The following is a 15,868-nucleotide window of genomic DNA, read 5'->3' as shown; positions in this document are numbered from 1 at the left end:
TCGCAGCAGCAGCAGCCTCAAGCTGGTGCTGAGTGACAGTGAACAGAATGGAAGCCGCAAGTTGTGTCAGTGGGTTTTTATGTTTGTTTTTTGTTTTTTTGAATAAAACAATGTAATATCGACATAAGGTTTGTCACAGTTAAGTTTGTTTATGAACCAGGTAGCAGCGTCCAGTTCACATAAGCCAGTGTCCCTTTAAAGGCGCATCATAATACTCCAATTAAGAGTTTTCTATAAAATGGTGTTTTTTGTGTGAAGGCACCGACATTTAAAGATGCAGTGATTTGATTTTAATTATCTTGTTGCTGGCCATCACCAAAGAATTTATTTCTTTGTTTGCCAACATCTTCTCTTTGGGGATCTCACACGTCTGTGTTGAAGCCAATCTCAGTTTCTTGTACTGCCGTGAATCTTTTTAGCCATTGTGGTTTGTAAAATATGGCAATTTGAAGCCAAAGCTTCACCGAAACTTGGAAAAGAGGGCAGGCGAGTATACTTTATTCTGTTTGTGACCCTTGCCGGAGGGTCAGAGCAGCTCAGTTTGCGGTTCGAACCATTTCTCAAGAGTGCCGGCGCAAGGCAGATCGCGTTTTGATTGCCATCTCCAGACTGAGCAATCACTTGTGACAGCTGTGGCAACAGTGGCGCAAGGGACAGCAGCCGCAGTGCCAAAGCTAATTGTTGAAACTACTTGACTTGACTTTGATTCAAACCGGCCCTCTTTTTCCTTGCCCCTCTAGTGACATAATGGGGAGTTACGGCGTGCGTTGAAAAGTTTGACAACATTTTTTACAGCAGGCCTAGTTTGGATTTGGTCTCTTTTTATGCCAATCACATGGCGACACGGTGGTCTCAGCGGTTAGCACTGTCATGGGTTCAATACAGGGGTCTAGGGCACTTTCTGTGTGGAGTTTTAAACTTTAAACTTCTATAATCATGGCCAAATATGGCACAATTCATATTCATTCTCTAAAATCACATTCAATTAGACATTGTAGGCAAGAACTGTCAATGCCAACCCGTATGTGTTCAGCACATCCTCACTGATTTTCCTGCACTAGTGATGTTCTTGGCCTCTCTGAGTGACTTCCTGCGCAGCCGGGAGTGAGACAGGGGTGCATCATCTCTCCCATCCTCTTCCTTGTCGTCATGGACGGGATCACCGCCAACACCACAGCTGACAGACCCAGAGCCAGGCATCCAATGGAGTCTATTCTCCCAGCTGGAAGATTTTGACTTTGCTGATGATCTTGCTCTCCTGTCAAGCAACCATTATGACGTGAGAGGCCTAACTACTTTGCCAGACAGGTTGGACTCAGCATCAACCCCTCCAAAACACAAATGTTGTGCGTCAACTCCATCCCCACAGGAGCCATCCTTGTTGGTGGGAACCAACTTGAGTTTGTGGAAGATTTCACCTATCTGGGCAGCATCGTCAGTCAAGTCAGCGGGGAGTCAAAAGACATCAAAGCAAGGCTCGGAAAGGCTCAGGGTGCCTTCTCCCCAACTCCGTTAAATCAAAGGTGCTCCTATACAACAGCAACGTCAAGTCTGTTCTGCTGTACAGTTCTGAAAGCTGGAGAGTGGTCAAAACAGATACGAGGAGAATGGAAGTGTTCCACAACAGATACCTCATATGAATACACCAGATCATCTGGGCCAATACTATCTCCAACAATCAACTGTACAAACAAACAGGGAGCCGGAGCATCAATAAAGAGATTACACACAGGCCCCTGAGATGGCTCAGACATGTACTGAGGATGGAGCAGGACAACATCCCTAAGGTGGCTGTAAGATGGACACCACTTGACAAAAGAAAACCTGGGAGACCCAAAACCACCTGGCGCAGAACTGTGACATAAGAGCAGGAGCAGATGAATCTACCATGGGGAGAGAAACAACATGCTGCCAGGCACCGACTGCAATTGAGATCGCTCATTAAAGCCTTATGTCCCATTGGGGATGAAGAGGAATAAGTAAGTAAGTCAGATTCAGATTTCTGTTATTTGCCATTGTGTAAAACACATAGGAATTTGTTTTGGCGATGGCATGTGTGCATTTCAGTTCTTTTTTCACATATATATCAACTGACCGACATACAACACAGTGCAGTGAGGAAATAAATAAATACCATATATATATATATATATAAAGTGCATGTTGGGATCAGTTAGTGCAAGGTATTTATATAGTGCTGGTGATGAGTGCTGGTGTCACTGGAGGGGCAGAGGGAGGGAAGCCAGAGACATTGAGCAGCCTGGTGGCTGAGGGGAAGAAGCTCAGTTTATGGCGAGCTGTAGTGGCCTTTAGCAGCCGCATCCTTCTCCCAGAGGGGAGCAAGGTGAGGAGTCCGTGGCCAGGGTGGGAGGGGTCGGCCATGATCTTCCTCGCCCTCCTCAGTGCCCTGGAGTCGTGCAGGGACTTTAGTGAGGGCAGGGGACGGCCAATCACCCTCTCTGCAGAGCGAATCACCCGCTGCAGCGTGACAAGATCTTTAGCACCTGCAGCGGGGAACCAGGTGATGATGGAGTGGGTGATGATGGACTCGATGATGGCCGTATAGAACTGGGTCATCATGGCCCTCGACAGTCTGTATTTCCTCAGCTGCCGAAGGAAGAACAGCCTCTGCTGGGCCTTTTTCAGGAGGGCCGTGATGTTACGTTCTCACTTAAGGTCCCGGGAGATGGTTATGCCCAGGAACTTGTAGGACTCTACGGCCTTCACCTGGGTGCCTTCCAGCATGATGGGAGGGGGTGGGGCTGCGCTCCTCCGGAAGTCCACCACCATCTCCACTGTCTTCAGTGTATTTAGCTCCAAGTTGTTGTAGTAGCACCACCTCCGCAGCCGCTCGATCTCCCTCCTGTAGTCTGACTCGTCCCCCTTGGAGATGAGGCCGACCAGGGTGGTGTCGTCAGCAAACTTCAGGAGCTTGAGCGAGGGGTGGATGGAAACACAGGTGTTGGTATACAGGGACAACAGGAGGGGGGACAGGACACAGCCTTGCGGGGAACCGGTGCTGGTGGACCTGGAGCTGGAAATGCTCTTCCCTAGCTTCACACGCTGATGCCTGTTGGTCAGAAAGTCCGTAATCCACCTGCAGGTGGAGGCAGGTACTTGCAGCAGGGACAGCTGGTGCTCCAGGGTGGATGGTAGTTGCCGGCAATGTCCAGATGGTTTAGGGTGTAGTGCAGAGCCATGTTCACAGCGTCCTCCGGGGATCTATTTGCTCTGTACGCAAACTGCAACGGGTCCAGCTCAGGATCAGTGATGCGCTTCAGGTGAGCCAGGACAAGGCGCTCCAGGACCTTCATGACCACAGAGGTCAGTGCGACGGGTCTGTAGTCATTCAGGCCTGTGACCTTGGCCTTCTTGGGGACGGGGATGATGGTTGAGGCCTTGAAGCATGCTGGGACATGACACAGCTCCAGTGAGGTGTTGAAGGTGTTGGTAAACACCGGGGCGAGCTGTTCAGCGCAGTGCTTCAAGACAGAGGGGGAGACAGAATCCGGGCCAGACGCCTTCCGGGGGTTCTGACTCCTGAGCAGCAGTTTCACCTCTCTCTCCATAACAGAGAGGGAGGATGTGGGGTGGGAGGAGAGGGGCACCCTAGTGTATGGGGGTAGTGGTTGTAGCTGGGGGGGTTGGAGGGAGAGGGCGGGTGGGAAACTCTCTTTCTCAAACCTGCAGTAAAAGTCATTGAGCTCGTTCGCGAGGAGGAGGTTGTCAGCCGCCTGCGGGGACCTGGGCTTGTAGTTGGTGATGGTCTTAAGACCTTTCCAGACCGAGGAGGAGTTCCCCTCAGAGAGCTGCTGCCGCAGTCTCTCAGAGAAACAATGTTTTGCCTCCCTCACTGCTTTTGCAAACATGTACTTGGCCTGCCTAAACAAAACCACGTCACCGCTACGCCTGGCCCCCTCCTTCTCCGACCTCAGCCTCCTGAGATGAGCTGAAAACCAGGGCTTGTCGTTGTTGTAGATCTTCCTGGAGCAGATAGGGACACACACCTCCTCGCCGAGGCTGATGAATGATGTCACAGTGTCCGTGTATTCATCCAGGTCGTTTCCAGCCTCAGGTCCCGCCCACCCGACAAAGTCCTGGTCACAGCCCGCATTTTCCAACCATGCACTTTCTCACATGCCTCACTGGACCACACTCTGAAACACCGCACCACAGGTTTTGATATTTTTAATCTCTGCCTGTAGTGAGGGATCAGATGGATGAGATGGTGATCTCCATTGCCCAGTGCAGCACGGGGGACAGCGTGGTATGCCTGGCGGACAGTGCAGTAGCAGTGGTCCAGAATATTCATACCCCTAGTGGCACAAGTGACCTGCTGTCTGTATTTGGGGAGAGCCCTGCTCAGATGAGCCTGGTTAAAGTCCCCGAGCACCACAGCCAAACTGTCCGGGTAACTACGCTCCGCCCCCGACAGCTGTTCGGTCAGTGTGTCCACTGCTGCGGTGAAGTCAGCATCCGGAGGAACGTAAACACACACGAGGATGAACGCGTTAAACTCACGGGGGGAATAGAATGGGCGACAGAGTATGAGGAGAGTTTCAATGTCAATGGAACAGTGTTGTTGCAACACTGTCACGTTGGAACACCAGCGATCGTTCACGAAGAACATTAATCCACCTCCACGCGACTTCGCTACTGCCTCGAAGTCTCTGTCGGCACGAAACGCAGAAAAACCCTCCAGCCGCACAGCCTCGTCTGGGTCTGCCGGCTTCAGATGCGTCTCCACGAACGCGAAAACAGCCGTGGATTTGAAGTCGTTGTCCCGCGAAACCAGCAGCTGGAGTTCATCCATCTTATTGGGCAGGGAATTCACGTTGCAGAGGAATATACCTGTGAGTGGTGGGCGCAAACTTCTCCTCTGTAGACGAACCAGACAACCACCTCGCTTCCTCCGTTGTCTTAGACTTAGACTTAGACTTTTTATTTGTCATTTAAAAACATTCACTTCTCAGTGTTCATTTAAAAACGAAATTCCGATGCACCAACTACCGATAAAAACCAACAATGACAACACAAAGGAGAAACAACACAGTCAAGTAATAAGGTGCGATGCATAAAGTGCAAATGTGTATGTTCAATGTATTGCATGAGTTGGAGGGTTATTTTGTGTTCAGTAGTCTTATTGTGTGAGGGAAGAAGCTGTTGTAGAACCGCGTAGTCCTGGTCTGTAGACTGCGGAACCTCTTTCCAGAGGCCAGCAGTGAGAACAGTCCATGGTGGGGGTGGGAGGAGTCATTGCTGATACTGAGGCCCTTTGAAAGGCAACGCTCCCTGGCCGTCACCTGCATGGAAGGGAGCGGGGAGCCGATGATTTTCTCCGCCATCCTCACCACCCTCTGCAGAGACTTCCAGTCCGCAACACTGCATGCTCCAGCCCACACAGAGATGCAGTTGGTCAGGATGCTCTCTATGGTCCCCCTGTAGAAGGTGGTGAGGATGGGAGGGGGGAGGTGGGCTCTCCTCATCCGGTGCAGGAAGTGCATGCGCTGCTGGGCTTTCTTCACCAGTGTGCCAGTGTGGAGTGATCAGGACAATGAACTGTTTATGTGCACCCCCAGGAACTTGGTGCTGGTGACAATCTCCACCGCTGAGGAAATAGCATCCTCTGTGGAGCGCTTAGGGCGATAAGCAAACTCATATGGGTCAAATGTAGGGGGGAGGCTGGAGGTGATGTGTTCCTTTACCAGCCTCTCGAAGCACTTCATCATGATGGGGGCGAGTGCCACGGGGCGGTAGTCGTTAAGGCAGGTGATGGTGTGTTTTTTAGGGACCGGGATGATCGTGGCTGACTTGTAGCACGATGGTACCACAGCCTGGTCCAGCGAGGTGTTGAAGATGTCAGTGAGAACCCCGGCCAGCTGGTCCAGCGTACAGCACTGGCAAAGAACGCTGTCCCTCTCACCAGGATATCCAATATATCCGTGGAACGGATGTTCTGGAGTGATGTTCTTGGAGTATATATATATATACTTATATTTATTTATAGGTTATTTCATGAAGCTGGTTACAATGGAGTTCACTGCAGAAATAAGTCAGTGACCCCAAACCTTTGAACGGTGGTATATGTATGTTGTGGATGACTGTTAAGGTTCCTGGAGTCCATATGTAAAAAAATATCTTTAATGAGACAAAATCAGCCTTTAGTTTGAGTCCGGAGGTGAGGTGGAGTGTTGACGTGGAGAAAAGGGGTCCAGCGTTTTTTGATTGTTTGTTTGTTTTGAGGCAGGTCTGAACCATGTGTAATTTTAATTTCCCTGAGGGAGTCAGGAGAGTCAAGTTTAGTTTAAGTCTAAGTCTCAGTATATACATACGTGCTTTGGAACGCAACCTCAGTCTAACTGTCACCGTCCAGACTTTCAGTCATCACAATACTGGTGCTTCCGGGAGTGCGAGTTACTCGCCAGAACACGGCAGACAGCTGCGACGGAAGTCGTCAGCGCGAGGAGACAGTAAGCATGGCACCCCGCCACCTATCAGAGCAGCGCCAAGCGACTGGCGCACTCGCCACTCAAACGCGCTTCCGTCAGAGAAACGTGTCGCCTGCCATGATCGTCTTGCCCTGAGAGTGCTGTGGAGAGGCGCTGACGGATGTGGTCAAAGGGATTTGGATAAAATGGGTTTCCATGAAGCTGCTCACGTCACAATCCCACCAACCCTGGCGCTGACTCTGTAGCTCCTGCTCACTCACACGCACACGCACACACACACACACAAAAAAAAAAAATTTAGGAAATGTTCTGTGCGTCCTCCTCAACCTCCTCCATCTGCTCGTGCTTTTCTTGACATGAGCTGCACAATGACCTGAGAATGAAAAGGCCAACCTTGGTGGCATCTGTGAGCAGATATGTACACGCAACGTGCTACGTCGAGCTCCTGCCTGTCCATCACTTCCATGCCACACTCCAGTCAGAACGATCATGAATTCCGAATTAAGTGTCAGCACAGCAGTGTGAACGTTTCCCAAGAGCAACAGTAAGCAGAGCTTCCTGTGTACTGACAACTAGTGGGACTGGCCCTTTAGCTGAACGCACTGTGCCTCCATCAAGAGAAACTGCGAGCCAATGACGTTAGCAAGAATCAAAGTTGAAGCAATGCTGGGTCTGCAAGCATGGGCATGTAGGACACTACTGTCCATATACATTCATGAAACTTCAAATGTGAATGGGTAAAGATTTTAATACTTATTTTTGACAGTGATCTTGCACCGTTTTAGAAAAACTGAAATGGAACTATTTTCAGTTTGGATTAAAGAAAAATTAAAGAGCACGTCGCACATTTCGAGAACCAATGTTGGGATAATGCTAAAGGAGCAGTTTTGGGTTTTAGTTAACTACCTATAGCCAATCAAAATGAAACATACCAATGCAAAAGTACAAAAGTCTCCAATGTTTGTAAGCTCTATTTTTCAATTTATTTAATGGCTGGTAAAAGTATCTTCTATAACTATAATATACAAGCCTTACATTGCAGGACAACTTCAGTCATTCAGTCAACTCCAGGCGTTCCTCACTGTAGTAGAGCAAGTGTGCATTTTCTCATAAAAACCCTAACCTTCATTAACGTCAGACTGTTGCACTTTCATACAGTTTAAAAGTGCAACATTTCTGTCCATGTTATCAATTTGTCTCTTGAATGTGCACAGCTTGCGCTTTACGTAAGGCGAAAAGGATCAGCGATGACAGACACCAGTAATTCATTTCATTAATTTCTTTTTGACGCTGTACCTAACAGTAAAACATGAGTCAACACATGAGCAGTGTCTATTCTCTTTCCTGCATCTGCGCAAAGTCTGCACCACACCACTGTATTGTGTTACGTGACTGGAATCCAGTTCGTGACCGTTTGAAAAGTGGAGATGGGGTGGTAATGTACAGGTGCTGCACACAACATTTTCAACCCCTGACAGACGTGTGGGCTTTGGAGAGTCTCGAATAGAAAAACGCTAAGTGGTGTTGAAAACATTTATTTTTTTAATATCCAGGCACTCTTGGTCAATTGCCAAACAACTTTTTCTGCACCATCTGTACACTCACTGATTTTAAAAAATGGCTAAAATAGAGATAAAGAGATAAACCCATCTTGATCATAAACCATGTGTCTGCTTTTTGTTTTTGTTTTCAATTTGTAAAAATATTTCACTAAAATAATCAACAAAAATGTATATGTCTGATTTTTTATTTCCACACTATTCTGTTGCTTTTTTCTCATCTATACATTTTGTAACCAAATTAGACATTTAGAACGGCCTCTGATGTCGACAGGTCCAACTGTCCAGTTGACATGTCCAAAGTTTGCAGCTCACAAAAAATGGCACCATCAAGGACTCATTCATTCATTCATTCATTCATTTTCCATACCCGCTTAGTCCCGAGCTCAGGGTCACGGGGGTCTGCTGGAGCCTATCCCAGCTGTCTTAGGGCGAAGGCAGGGTGACACCCTGGACAAGTCGCCAGTTCATCGCAGGGCCACATAGACACAGACAACCGTTCACACTCACATGCACACCTACAGACAATTTAGAATGTTCAATTGACCTCACATGCATGTTTTTGGAGTGTGGGAGGAAGCCGGAGAACCCGGAGAGAACCCACGCAGACACAGGGAGAACATGCAAACTCCACACAGAAAGGTTCCAGGCCTGACCAAATATGTCCAGGAAAGCGTGACGAATCTGGTTGCCACCAAAGCTCGGTGATGGCATATGCTGATGGCCGCAGGCACTTTCTTGCTGAGGCAAAAATTGCACCACTTGGGTTTGGGAAGCAGCGAGTAAAGATCGACTTTGTTGAAAAGTCTCACCGGCCACAGCTGAGAATCTCAGCATGTTTTGGAGGTGAAATATTATATTGCTTCGGGTGGGTAGCAGGGTCTGTTTGGGTACTGTTTGGCATGAATTTAATCAGCAATCCAAGGGCAAAGAACAAATGCCGTGCTCGTCTTTGTATTGATCAAAGAGCACACATCAATAGTAATCGCATTCTACCTGGTTGGTAGACCTTACGAGAAGCACATTTGTGAATGCTGACACGCTGCTTCCTATGGGGTAAGTGGATGCACTGAACATGGTGGTTCCGCTTGACAACTTAAAGGGGCAATGTGCAATTTTTCACCAATTTCTTCACAGCTAGAGACCTGTGGGTAAGCCTAAATCCGGAGGGTCGACTTCTCTGAAGGGTCGTCTTCTCTTCAAGGGACTCAGCGTGTGTTTTATACTATTTGCTTGTGTTCCTGAAATTGTCACACATTTGCCTGCCGCAGGGGCGGTTGTTTCTTGTTACTTGTAACAGTAGTAGGACAGCTGTTCCAATAGGTGGGAGCAGGCAGAGATTTACAGACGGTTCGGCTTTCTAGAGGATATGTGGGCTTGAAATCCACTGTCACAGAGGCTGCGAGATGTGACGCTACCACTACCAAATAACACCACTAGAGCCTAACAACATTTCTTTTATTACCTTATGTCTGACAATGCTGGAAGTCATGTACTGCCCCTAACTGCAATTCATCCATTTGCCACTCAAATCTCACAACAGTTTAGCCTATTGTTATATTTCCTAATTCATATTCACTTCATTAGTTTTGTGAATAGAAAGGAGTCCAACAAATAGACACCTACAGCGGCCATGTCAATAAAGAAAAAAAACAAAAACGAAATGCCTCAAATATTGGCGTAATCTCCTGCAACTGTATGGAATGTTCCGAATTCCAGTTTTGACTAAGCGATAATAAACCCGTGATTTAATGTAGAAAGGCCTCCCCAAGCTTATGCTGGTTTGCACAAGGTCAGCAACAATGCAATTCTGGCCAGAAGGATACACTTGATATTTCAGATAAAAATAAATAAATTAAAAAAAAGGGAAATTACCATCGTGCTAAGTACCCAGAGGGTGGAACTCTTTACACTGTTTGAACTCCCGAACAGTTATGCAGATTACAAAATGTCACCACAGCCCACATAGACACATTGATTCAGTTTCAATGTTAGGCGATATATACATATATATATATATATATATGTGTATATGTAGTTTGAGTCCGGAGGTGAGGTGGAGTGTTGACGTGGAGAAAAGGGGTCCAGCGTTTTTTGATTGTTTGTTTGTTTTGAGGCAGGTCTGAACCATGTGTAATTTTAATTTCCCTGAGGGAGTCAGGAGAGTCAAGTTTAGTTTAAGTCTAAGTCTCAGTATATACATACGTGCTTTGGAATGCAACCTCAGTCTAACTGTCACCGTCCAGACTTTCAGTCATCACAATACTGGTGCTTTCGGGAGTGCGAGTTACTCGCCAGAACACGAGAAATAAATAAATTAAAAAAAAGGGAAATTACCATCGTGCTAAGTACCCAGAGGGTGGAACTCTTTACACTGTTTGAACTCCCGAACAGTTATGCAGATTACAAAATGTCACCACAGCCCACATAGACACATTGATTCAGTTTCAATGTTAGGCGATATATATATATATATATATATATATATATGTGTATATATATATATATATATATATACGTCCATTGTAATCACGCGTCCACTCTTTCCTGAGCAGGACGCAGTCGTTTCTCTCTCTCTGTGAAAAAAATCCTTATATATCCTTATATCTATATACATAATCTATATACACAATCCTTATATATATATACATATATATATGTATATATATATGTATCTTTAAAGCCCACACTGCACAGCTCCTCATCACCTCAATTTCAGGTAACCACCTGAGCCAAGAAGGAAGTTAAATGAGCTGAAACAGCATGAGTTCTGATCAAAAGGTTCGGTGAAATGGCTTTCAAATCAAGACTTTAATTTCATGAGGATCTTAACTTGAAACCCTGCTGTGCCGTTTAAATAAACAGTTCCTCCTAACTTGCCTTTAATAGTCCTAATGTTTGCCTGTGGTAGCCAAAATCCTTCTAATTCCAGTGTTCCTGAACTGCTCCGGCAGCTATATTGGTCTTCTGGCTTTGCTGTGCCGAATGTACCTTGGACCTCACGAAAGGCATCCAGATGTGATAGGGATGTTTGAACTGACATTTAATTTCTTTCAATTATCCAGCTTAAGCCATTTGTGCTCTGCCGTGCTGAAAAAAAATATATATATTATTTTTTTCTCTAGTACAGCATATGCTCTCCAGTTTGTCATCCAGTGAAGGGCACAAGTTCGAATCGCTCCCTCCGGGAGTTTTTCTAGCCCCTGTGTGTAACCGCAGAGATGCATGGCAGCTCGGTAGGCCCTGCAGGGAAGAGCAATGTGAATTGTTCTGCATGCAGATGACTGATTGCAATGTTCCGAGTCAAAGGCAATGAAGGGCACAAAGCATCAGTGTCATTTGGTAACCAGCTCCCCGTCAGTGTCAATCCAACAGAGTGTTCATCTGCATTTCCTTTGAATCCTGACTGTTGACAGCACCTCCCCCGTGTGGACGACATTCTTTTGTGTTTCTGATTCAATTATTGGAAAGGAAAAAAAAAAAAATTGGGCTTCGTGGGGCAGAGGACAATCCCTTTGGCATTCTTGTGCTCGGAAATGTTTGGTGGCTCCACCAGGTTGTTCTCAGATAACCAACAAAAAAAACTTAGCCTGTGTAGCCTCAAGGCTATGAGAAGTGAATATGTATGGGCCACATTCTCAGCTATTTGCCCTCTGGCGCCATCATTCCTAAAACTAAAATCAAATTAAATAGCCTTTATTTTCTAGTCGCATGCGGCAAATCAGCTTGACGAATATATGTCCGCAAAACTATGCTCATTGTCATGACCAAGACTTCGGGGAAACGCGGCTCGCAGGATCAATTTGATCGCATGCTGGGTAGATGTCCCACAGTGAAATGTGTTTTTTTTTGTTTGCCGCCGCTGCGTATTGACGAAACTTCGCAAGACAGGCTGAGCGTTGGCCTGTTATGATAATGTGACCTTATATGCTTGACTGACCTCTTTTTTCCCCCCTACAATATTGAATTATTAATATGCCTGGTCACAATCCATGTCGCATTTAACATGCACCATTTAGCCCAATTTAGACTGCAACCAGGCCTGAAGCCTTTCTTTCCTTCAGCCAAATTACTTTTAAGAAAGCGACCATGCATTTTGAAGAAAATATCTTGATGCCTCTGTTAACATGGCTTTTTATAATCACACTTGTATTTACTACTTGTAACTTGCATTACTATACTATTCGTGCCTGCTTGTTGACAGCCTGATCATTTAGCAGGTTAGTGGATCATCTGTTTCTTATTGTGACTGATTTCAACTAACGCTCCTGCTAAAATATTCCACAAAGGGCAGGGCAATAATCTCACTATTTTAAAATTGGGCTTCATAAATGAATGAGTGACTTAATGAATCATTAATTTAGCAGCAATCCTGGTATTTTTTTTTTCATCCTCTTTTTTTGTATTTTTACCATCCACATTATGTTTTAATGCTTAATACTTTTTGTCCTGCCGCCCCTACATAAGTGGTTGAGTCATATTTAGCACATATTGTTCCCGTGAGCGGCAACAGTAAATGAAATCAATGAAGGCATTCTGTTGCTGTGGCCCATTTGACAAAAAAAAAAGAAAGTGCTTGATTTTTGCGCATTTAATTTTTTTTTTTTTTCTACTTTTGGAACAATGTGAGATGATTTGCATTGTGCTTCCAAATGCTTTTTGTCAATCTGCTGAACAATGATACTACAGTAATCTATACCACGTGGGCTGTATGTAGCACTTGCTTCCTGAGAGTGTTCACTCAAATGTACTAAAAAGTAACTTGTTAGCGTTAGCTGTTGCCAGTACATTTGAGGATTACGTTTTGTCCTTCAATAAACCGTGTATCTATAGAAATGCAGAAATGTCCTGACATATCTCATTTATGTGGTCAAATGGATATTTTTTTTAAGGTAATTGCTGTTTACGAAACACATTTATTAAAACTTGTTAGGAATATAAACCTGGTAAAGGAGATAAAGGGTACAAGAAGAAAATAATAAATAATATATAAAAAAAAAAGTTCTGATAAAGGATTACGCACATGACCTGACAAGCCTGATGGAAAAGTTTCCCACCATAGATGACATGGATTTAGTTCATGCATAAACAAAAACACAAAAAGAACTGGAAACCCTCACAATCAAAGGTGACCAATTCAATTTTCAATTTCTTCAGTGTCAGCCGCGTGGTCCACAGAATTTTATGCCAAGGTTGTCGTCGGAAAAGAAGATACCTTTAAAGTTATTTTCCAAGATTATTATCCATGCAGCTTAAAAAAATAAATAAGTAATAATAAATCATAGCGATCTAGCTCCTCCAGCTTTTTTTCTTTCTAAATTTGATGCCAGCAGTGTGTTTTAAATAGCTTCGACGTAACATTATAATTAAAATACCATTGGACAGTAAATATGTATATAGCTCTGGTCATCCATCCACTAACCTCCTGCAACCTGCCAAGGTTTCTTGGAGCCCACCTGCATGTTTCACTAAGTTGGATAAATCTTCAAAGAAAGTCAATTTATTCAATGTGTTAAAGTGCAAAATGCAGGTAACACCTCCTGTTCTATGCTACCATCTCGGTCAGATAGTGAAAGAACAAAAGGTTGGTTGCTGTATAAGATATGTATATATATATATGTATATATATATATATATATATATATATATATATACATATATATATATATTAATATATACATACACACACCACACAAACACTCAAAACGCAGCTTCGAGCACCATTTTGCACGCAGGTTTGACATGCCAAAAAATTCAATCTATCAAATAAATGTACGGCCAAGACCTTCAGATCCCAATCGTTTTCATTTTATAGCCCTTTAAAGTCCCAGTGCACTTAAAATCATGCAAAAATCGCTCAAAACACCACAGAACAAAACTGCCACGAGCACCCTCTAGGGATGTCAAAACAATTGACACACTAAATATAGTCTTTTCCTCATGGAATTTGACACACAAGTGAATACAGATCCTGACATTGTGCTTGTAAAGTATCAGCCCAATCGGACCAACGGCGCCACCTACAGAGCCAAAAATAGCTGCCCTGCGCACATTGAACGGGCTCTCTTCTTGTCCCAGCTAAAAGTGCAGGCTGAGGCTCCAGGAATTAACGAGGAGGAGGGGGAGGGGCACACACGACCACTCCCACACACACACACCCTGTGTCCCTGGCTCACTTGAACTTAAATAGATCACTAAGAAAAAAAATAGGTCTGTCAGCGTTAACGCATTAATCGAGATCAGTTAAATGCAATCCACAACGCGTCATTTTAAAAAAGAATCCCATTTCATTGAAACTGACACATTGTCCAAACTGTGATTAATCACAGTTAACTATCACTATCACTATGAAGATTCTGCGATTAATCGCGACTAAAAAAAATTAATCTTTTGACAGCCCTAAAAAAAATACATTGATTCATTGCCATTTCAAAGGCGGTACAGCCATCATTCAAAAACCGACATGTTTGTCTAATTAAGGCCTATAATTTACACTTGACAACTTTGACCAAAAACAGAGTCTAAAATCTGCATAATTTGCTTAAATATATGCTAAAATCTATATGATTAAGACCTCTCCCAGTTCTCATTTCACACAATAAACATGCTTCAAAACACATCGGGGGGGTGTCGACAGGGGATGGCTAGGGTCACCAGAGGATGGCAGGGGTCGGGGGGCATTAGCAGGTGTTCGGGAGCGTCGGCGGGTTTCCGGGGGCGTCGGAAGGGGGTGGCAGGGGTCAGCGGAGGTCTGCAAGGATCAGCAGGCGCCGGCAGGGCTTGCTTCTGAAGGGGTCGCCAGGTGTCGGGGGGCAATGATGGCAGCCACATTGAGAAAAGGGGTGAACACGGGTCACCCAGCAGTCGACAGGCTTCTGAAGGGGTGCCCAGGGGCATCGGGAGGCGCCTCCTTAGGGGATGGCAGGCGTCCGGAGGGGACGGCAGGTGTCGGCAGGGGATGGAAGGGGATGGCAGACGTCCAGCAGGTGTCTGGGGGCATCGCCAAGTGTCGGTTGCCGTTTGGCAGGTGTCATCAGCAAGCATCAGCAGGTGTCGGACGTCGGCAGGCGGTGGCCACTTCATTATTATAATTATTATCATTATTATTATTATCATGATTATTATTATTGTTGTTATTATTCATTCATTCATTCATTTTCCATACCCGCTTAGTCCTGAGCTCAGGGTCACGGGGGTCTGCTGGAGCCTATCCCAGCTGTCTTAGGGCGAAGGCAGAGTGACACCCTGGACAAGTCGCCAGTTCATCGCAGGGCCACATAGAAACAAACAACCATTCACACTCACATGCACACCTACGGACAATTTAGAGTGTTCAATTGACCTCACGTGCATGTTTTTGGAGTGTGGGAGGAAGCCGGAGAACCCGGAGAGAACCCACGCAGACACAGGGAGAACATGCAAACTCCACACAGAAAGTATTATTATTATTATTATTATTATTATTATTATTATTATTATTGTGAGTAAAACATTTTTTATTGTACTGCATTTATGGGGCCATTTCCCATCAGTTTCCATCCCTCCCTGTTCCACTTCCGTGTGTGACTTACCCCGTTTCTACGGACGACTGATGGAACCAGTTGCACTCCATCAAAAGGTAAAAGCGAGAGCGGGAAACACAGAAGGCAGCAACGGGTGAAAGCGGCTGATGGGGCCGCGGCGGCGGGCTTGTCAAGTGATCACATCGCGTCTGGCGGCTCCCTCAGCGGTGCTAAGTCTGGGCAGAGACACCGTTATCCCTCCCATTTGAACAAAGAGCCTCTTGTTATAAATGTTTGCCGAGAAAAATAATGAGACTCGAGAAACGCCACCGTGCCTTTTTGATTACGAAGGAATCGA

The sequence above is a fragment of the Nelusetta ayraudi genome, unplaced genomic scaffold (genome assembly GCF_046127955.1).
Source record: "Nelusetta ayraudi isolate G7.1 ecotype Tasmania unplaced genomic scaffold, CSIRO-AGI_Nayr_v1 ptg000026l, whole genome shotgun sequence".
NCBI lineage: Eukaryota > Metazoa > Chordata > Actinopteri > Tetraodontiformes > Monacanthidae > Nelusetta > Nelusetta ayraudi.
Note: the sequence above shows the minus strand (reverse complement) of the source record.